Genomic DNA, 7,192 nt, shown 5'->3' with positions numbered 1-7,192 from the left:
TAAGAATCAGTAAAAAAAATGCAGATATTGTTCTTATTTGTTTATTTACGTACTTGCGCATCTACTCACTTATAGGAGTCTAGGAGTTAGAATAAAGATTACTTATTTAATAATTTACTCACAGCTTTACGTCCAAAGCTAAGTGATACGCTACGTAAGGCATCGTCTTAATAAGTAAGGAAACAAGAAATATCATTCAATTTTTTCTATTCTTTCCATTTATAAATATTTACTGACTTACTATTTGTTTAATGCATATAAAGAAACAGCATGAAAATAGAGGAATGGGAAAACCTGAAGTGATGATAAAGAATGAAACTCAAGAGAAATTAGATGGAAATAGACATAAGCAAAGGAAAATAGAGACCGGGGGACAGGCAAGGAAAAAGATATAACAAAAGATAAAATAAAAAAGAAAATGAAAAACACACACACAGAAAAGGGCAAAAGAATAAGATAGGAACTGTAATAGGAAAGAACAGAACAAAAAAGGAACTAAAATGAAATTAAAAAAACAGTACCAAAAAAGGACAAGAGTAGCAACACTACAAAATATAGAACAAAAATCAGTTCCAAAGAATATGTAAAAGGAGAAAGCCAAATAATTAACAAAAAAATGCAAAGGGAAACCGTTAATAATAACCTGAAAAAATGACAACACAAAATAAACAATAAACATAAAAAACAACAACAGAAAGACAAATAAGAACAAATAATATAAGGAATTTACGATAAAAGAACATAGAGCGGCAGTGGAACAATTAAGAAAACAGAAGAGCAAAATACAATAGATAATAATAGGAACAATAACAGCAAGCAAAACAAAGAATGATAACAGGATCGGAAACAATTACGTGGGCAAGGAGCGGCAGACAATAGACACAATAATAAAAGGAAGAAAAGGCAAGACAGAAGGACGCAATCTACGAGAAAAGTTATCATCCTCAAAGAAGGATAAGAGTTCGTTGGTAATCACAAGCAATAAAAACAATAACACCAAACAAAGAATGTAAGAGGAAGAAACAAAATAATGATAATAATAATAAAATAAAATAAACATTACAAAACAAATAAAAAGCAATAAGGCTAGAAATAACAACAAAATAATTTAAAGAACAAATAACAGCAAGGATCGCAATGAAGAACAAGAACAGCATTCTTTTAAACACATCATGAGAGTCAAGGGCACTGAGTTTTAAACATGGGGAAAGTTACTACTCAGATTTAAATTATTATTTAACAAATGGTAGGCCTATATTGACGTAGCGGCACGAAAGTTTGGTTGTGCTGCTTTTGATATAAGTAATAAGTAATAAGTAAAGTCAGTAAAGTAAGTAATAGGGAAAAAAAAAATTATCCGTGTGAACAGCAGCTGCATTTTCCATAGCAAATGATTTTAAGCAAAATGTTGATAATAAAGGCAATACTTTTTACTTTTTGTCTTTATACCAGCCTGTTTTTTTCTCCTTCTTCTTTTTAGTAAATAGTTTTATTTGTTATCATATAAAATGCGTCATTTCTATAGACAATCGACATTCCACATATCCTCTAAGATAATGACAATAAATCTTTTGTGTACTTCAGGCTATGTCAGGGTTTAGGGGAAGTTTTCGGATGCGTGATCCCCACAAGAGCCATACAGATGATCATTAGTACAACAAAGTAAGCCGATTTTGAATGTAATTGCATGTAATCAAAATAAAATAAAAAGTAAAGAGATGGACCCAAAGCAGCCTTGAAAAAAACACTAACCTAGTGTGTGTGTGTGTTTATGGATTTATATATATATATATATATATATATATATATATATATATATATATATATATATATATATATATATATATATATATATATATTTACAACCAAAAGACTCAAGAGCAACAAAATAAGAATAAGGCACCATAACAAAAATAATAACTCTAGGCACAACATAATTGACAACAAAATAGCACCCTCAGCAGCATCAACAGCAAGACAGCAGCTGCCAAGACCGAAATACTGCCACGAACAGCAGCTAAACAACAACAACAACAACAATAAAACACGGTGCATAAGAACAAAAATAACAAACAAAAGCAAAGACAGAAACAGCAGCAAAAGCAGAAGCAACAAGACCAAGAACTGCAACACTGGTAAAAATTAACGATAATAGCCCCCACTTACCTTCACAGCGTGTAGAAATATGTTCCCTAAACACTGGATTTTAACCCTTAACTTGGAAGCAACCTCCACGTCGCAGGGGAGTTTCGGATGAAGTTAAAAATGTTCTTAATCTCTTGGAATGATTAAAAATAATCTTAATCCCTGGCAACGAGATGTTAATGGTGATTTAATAAAGGGTTATATGTAAACAGCGGCTTGCAGTGAGTTAGGCGGAAGGAGGCGGGGAAAATGGGTTAATGTGGCAGTGTGTTTTCATGATGCGTCATTATTTATGTATTACGTTGATAGTACAACATTATACCATATCACTGGTATTATCCCATAATACAGTAATAATCATTTGATATTATTATTACTGTATCATGTAGCGGTGCGTCGGAAACATTATAGAAAAATATTGTTATATATCATTATTAACATTATTAGCTGCAGTGCTAGAGGTATCATTATCGACAGTAGCAACATCATTATTGATACCATTATTATCAATAAAAATCTCATAATTTCTGCAATAGATCTGTGCATTACATATCTCATGAAAGTTAGAGAAAGAAATAGGGTACCAGACGAGGGAAGAAAAAGTGAGAAAACGAGCTTAAGAAATAAACAGTCGAAAGGAAAGGAAATGGAAAGGAATGGCTGGGATTGAGTGAAGAAAGAGACAGAGATGATAGATGGCTCGGTTGCTCAAAGGAGAGGAAGCGGGTAGAGTGAGAGTTGGCGCCGATGGATTTCATAGAAAAATGAAAGAGGAGAGAGGAAAAGAGAAAAGGAGAGAGGGAGGGAGGGAGAGAGAGGGAGGCGGAGAGAGGGAGAGAGAGAGAGGGAGGGGAGGGAGGGAGAGGGAGAGAGATGGAGGGAGGGAGGGAGACAGACAGACAGACAGACAGGCAGGCAGACAGACAGACAGACAGACAGACAGAGAATAAAAGAAAGGAAGATAGAGAGAGACAGAGATACAAAGAAAGAAAGAAAGAGAAAGAGAGTGAGGATAGACAGAAAGAGAAAGAGAGAGGGAGAGAGAACAAGGTAAAGAAATAAAAGAGAAGATTCAAGGCGAGGAAAATAAGAGAGAGAAAAAAGGACATTCTTCGAGGGTAAAAGTTGAAGATAAAAGTATTATCTTCAGGTCACAACTTCAGCAGAACCGAAGTCCAGAAGAGGCTTTTGTAATTAATACTTCCATTTCCAAGATATACATTTTCATTATCTCAAGAAAAGTCCAATCAACAAAGAAAAGTATTATTTGAAATAGCTTATGGTATCTTTTTTCATTGACGCGTGTGTGCATGTACGAGACAAAGAACTCTCTCTGTTTCTTTTTTTCTTTCTTTCAATTTTTTCTCTTACTCTTTCTCTTTCTATATCTCTCTTTCTCTTTCTCTTTACATTTTTTCTCTCTCCTTCTTCTCTTCATCTTCCTCTTCCTCTTCTTCTTCCTCTTCCCCTTCCTCTATCTTTTCCTCTTCCTCTTCTTCCTCTTCCATTTCCTCTTCCTCTATCTCTTCCTCATTTTCTTCCCCTTCATCTTTCTCTTCCTCTTTCTTTCTATCTCACTTTCTCGGTCTCTCTCTAAATATCGTAAATATATAATAAAATGAAAAAAATATATAAAAATCCTCAAAAGATCTGGACGTTTTAAAAGCCATTTTTTGTACCGCCGCCAACCTAAGTGGATATTCTGGACCCTTGAGAGAATACTCTTTTACCTTTTATAGTGTTTGATTGGTTCCCGATAATTACAGATAGTGTTATCATGATAATTGCTTTTTATAGTGATGTGATTCTCAAAGAAAACGTGAATGATAATGTTGCTGATGTTTGTGATAACGATGATTGTCAGAATCATAATGATAATCATAACGATGAAAATTATGCTAATGATAATGATAAAAATTGTTGTTTTTATTCTATTACTATTATTATCAAAGTAAATACCAACAATCTTATATCTATTTATATCATGTCTTAAGCATTAGTTTTGATATGATTTTGATCACTGCTATTGTTATAATCATTATTATTATTGTTTTTGTTGTTATTGCTTTTCATTTTCATCCTCGTTATTATAATTATTCTTATTATCATCAGCATCATCATCATTATCATTATTATCATTATGATCATCATTATTGTTATAATAATCATTATTGTTATTATTATTATCATTATCATTATTATTGTTATTATTATCATTATTATTATTATTATCATTATTATTATCACTACTATAATCATTATTATCATTATTATTATTATCATTATTATCATTATCATTATTATTATTATCATTATTATTATCAGTCATAATGACTGATTATCATCATTATCATCATCATCACCATCATCATCATCATTATCATTACTATAATTGTTATCGTTTTTATAATTATTATCATTATCAGTATTACTCTTATCATCATCATTTTTTCTTTTGTAATAATTTTCATTGTTATCATCATTACTACAATCGTTACTACAAATAATATTTTTTTATACTATCATTATTATCATTAGCATTATTATCATTACCATATCATTGCAACTTTAGCTTTACCATTTTATCATCATTTTCATCATCATTACAATTACTGTCAATTTTGCTTTTTCTTTCAGCATGACCATTATCACTATTATCCTTTATCATATCATCATTGTTACTCTTGTTATTTTCATCATCATCGTCGTCATCACTATTATCATCGTTTTGTAGTAAACATGTATTAAATACCAATTTTATCAATCACTGTGATTATCATATTTTCAAAACAGTTCCAGTAGCAAGGACGGTTGCCAACGCCACATTATCCACCGCACAATTAATCGCATCAGCATTCTAATCACATCACCGTATCTCAATCGTCAATGATATCACTTCTAACCCTCGACGCCTCAATCCGTGCTAATGATAACCGGAACCACGTAATACCCCTTTTCAGCCCGGATATTAAACAGCTTCAGCGAGAAATTATTACGGATAATTCACGAGATCCCCGGATGAATGACGTCATGGATGAGTGACGTAATGAATGATATCATGAATGACATCACGGATGGGAGGTAGATGTCACTGCGACAGAAGGGAGGATAGGCCGAGGGTGAAGGAGGATGGGAGAAAGAGAGAGAGAAGGAGAGCTAAAGAGAAAGAGAGAGAGAGAGAAGGAGAGCTAAAGATAAAGAGAGAGAGAGAGAAGGAAAGCTAAAGAGAAAGAGAGAGAGCGAAAGCGAGGAGGAAGCAGGGAAAGAAGGAGAGAGAGAGAGAGAGAGAAAGAAAGGCCAAGTAGAAGATAAACAAAAAAGAAAAAAAAAACGAAAAGGCAGAAATAAGGAAAACAGATAGGTAGATACATAGATAGATATTTATGTGTGAGATTGGCTTTCCAATCGGCGAGGCTCAATGAGCGAGAAAGCCATTCCGAGGGAGAGATCTTTGAATAGTGTCGGATTGGAGGATTCGGGTCGGGTTTCGGCTGGGAGAGAGAGGGAGAAGTAGTTAGGGAGGGAGGGAGGGAGAAGTAGGGAGGGAGGAGGACAGAAGGGAGAGAGGGAGTGAGGGAAGGAAGCAGGAGGACAGAAGGGAGAGAGGGAGTGAGGGAGGCAGGACAAAAGGGAGAGAGGGAGTGAAGGAGGAGGACAGAAGGGAGAGAAGGAGTGAGGAGAAGTAGTTGTGGAGGGAAGGAGTGAGGGAGGAGGACAGAAGAGAGGGAGAAGTAGTTAGGGAGGGAGGGAGTGTGGCAGGAGGACAGAAGGGAGAGAGGGAGTGGGGGAGTAGTTAGGGAGGGAATGAGGGAAGCAGGAGGACAGATGGGAGTGAGGGAAGAAGACAGAAGGGAGGGAGTGAGGGAAGAGGACAGAAGGGAGAGAGGGAGTGAGAGGGAAGGAAAGATGGGAGGGAGTGAGGGAAGCAGAACACAGGGGAGAGAGGCAGGGCAGAAGGGAGAGAGGGAGTGAGAAAGAGAGAGAGAGAGAGAGAGAGAGAGAGAGGGGGCGAAAGAAAGAGAGAGAGAGGGGGGGGAAGAGTGAGAGAGAGAGAGAGAGAGAGTGGGCGAGAGAAAGAGAGAGAGAGTGGGCGAGAGAGAGAGAGAGAGAGAGAGAGAGAGAGAGAGAGAGAGAGAGAGAGAGAGAGAGAGAGAGAGAGAGAGAGAGAAAGCCAAAGACAAAGAGATAGAGAGACAAAGCCAAAGACAAAGACAAAATGCAAAAGATAAATAAACAGAAAGAAGAAAGGACAAACTCATACACGAACAGACCCGCCGAGAGACAGAGCAAGGGAAGCCGAAAATCACGAATCCAAACACGATTCCCTCAGCCATTAGCCCCGCACGTTCCCCACAAGGCGTGTATGTGCGCGAACCTCCCGTACACCTTGACTTCGTCTTGACTTCGTGTACGTCCCCGCCCGCGTAGAATTCCGGCCATGCACTCGGCGAATGTGAGATAGCCAAGCTCCTCGGGACTATAATTAAGTATTCATTAATGTCGTTCCAATTATAATATATTCCGTGGGCAGCCTGCAAGATGATGAGGACGCCGCCATCAAACACTCCATCTCCCTCCACGTGACGGTGGCTGAGGAGGTGTCATCAGCGCTAATGAGTGTGTCACTTTCGACCTCCGAGGTAAGTTACTTGTGTCATGTCGCTTTTCTTGTGATATACTTGTTTTTTAAATAGAGGAGGAGTTTAGTGACTGATAGATGAAGGTAGATGTGTCCTTATTTGTATTTGTATTTTCCTGTTGTCAGAGTGAGGAAGAAAAGATGACAATGATTGGTTTTCAATAATTGGGGAAAACAAGTAATTTGATTATCAAATAAATTGGACAATATTTAGCGATGGTAATGGCAGCAAAATTATTTTGATTTTATTTTTGTCACATTTGTTATAATTTTATTATCAACGCTTTAATTTCATTGTCTTCATCTATATTGTCATTTTCATTGTTATCATAGTTAGTATCTTCCTTAAAATCAATATTACTTTTACAATTTTTTGACATTAGTAATAGTAGTAGCAGTTGTTTTTAT

Source organism: Penaeus vannamei, chromosome 31 (assembly GCF_042767895.1).
Source record: "Penaeus vannamei isolate JL-2024 chromosome 31, ASM4276789v1, whole genome shotgun sequence".
Lineage (NCBI taxonomy): Eukaryota > Metazoa > Arthropoda > Malacostraca > Decapoda > Penaeidae > Penaeus > Penaeus vannamei.
This window is presented reverse-complemented; position numbering follows the sequence as displayed.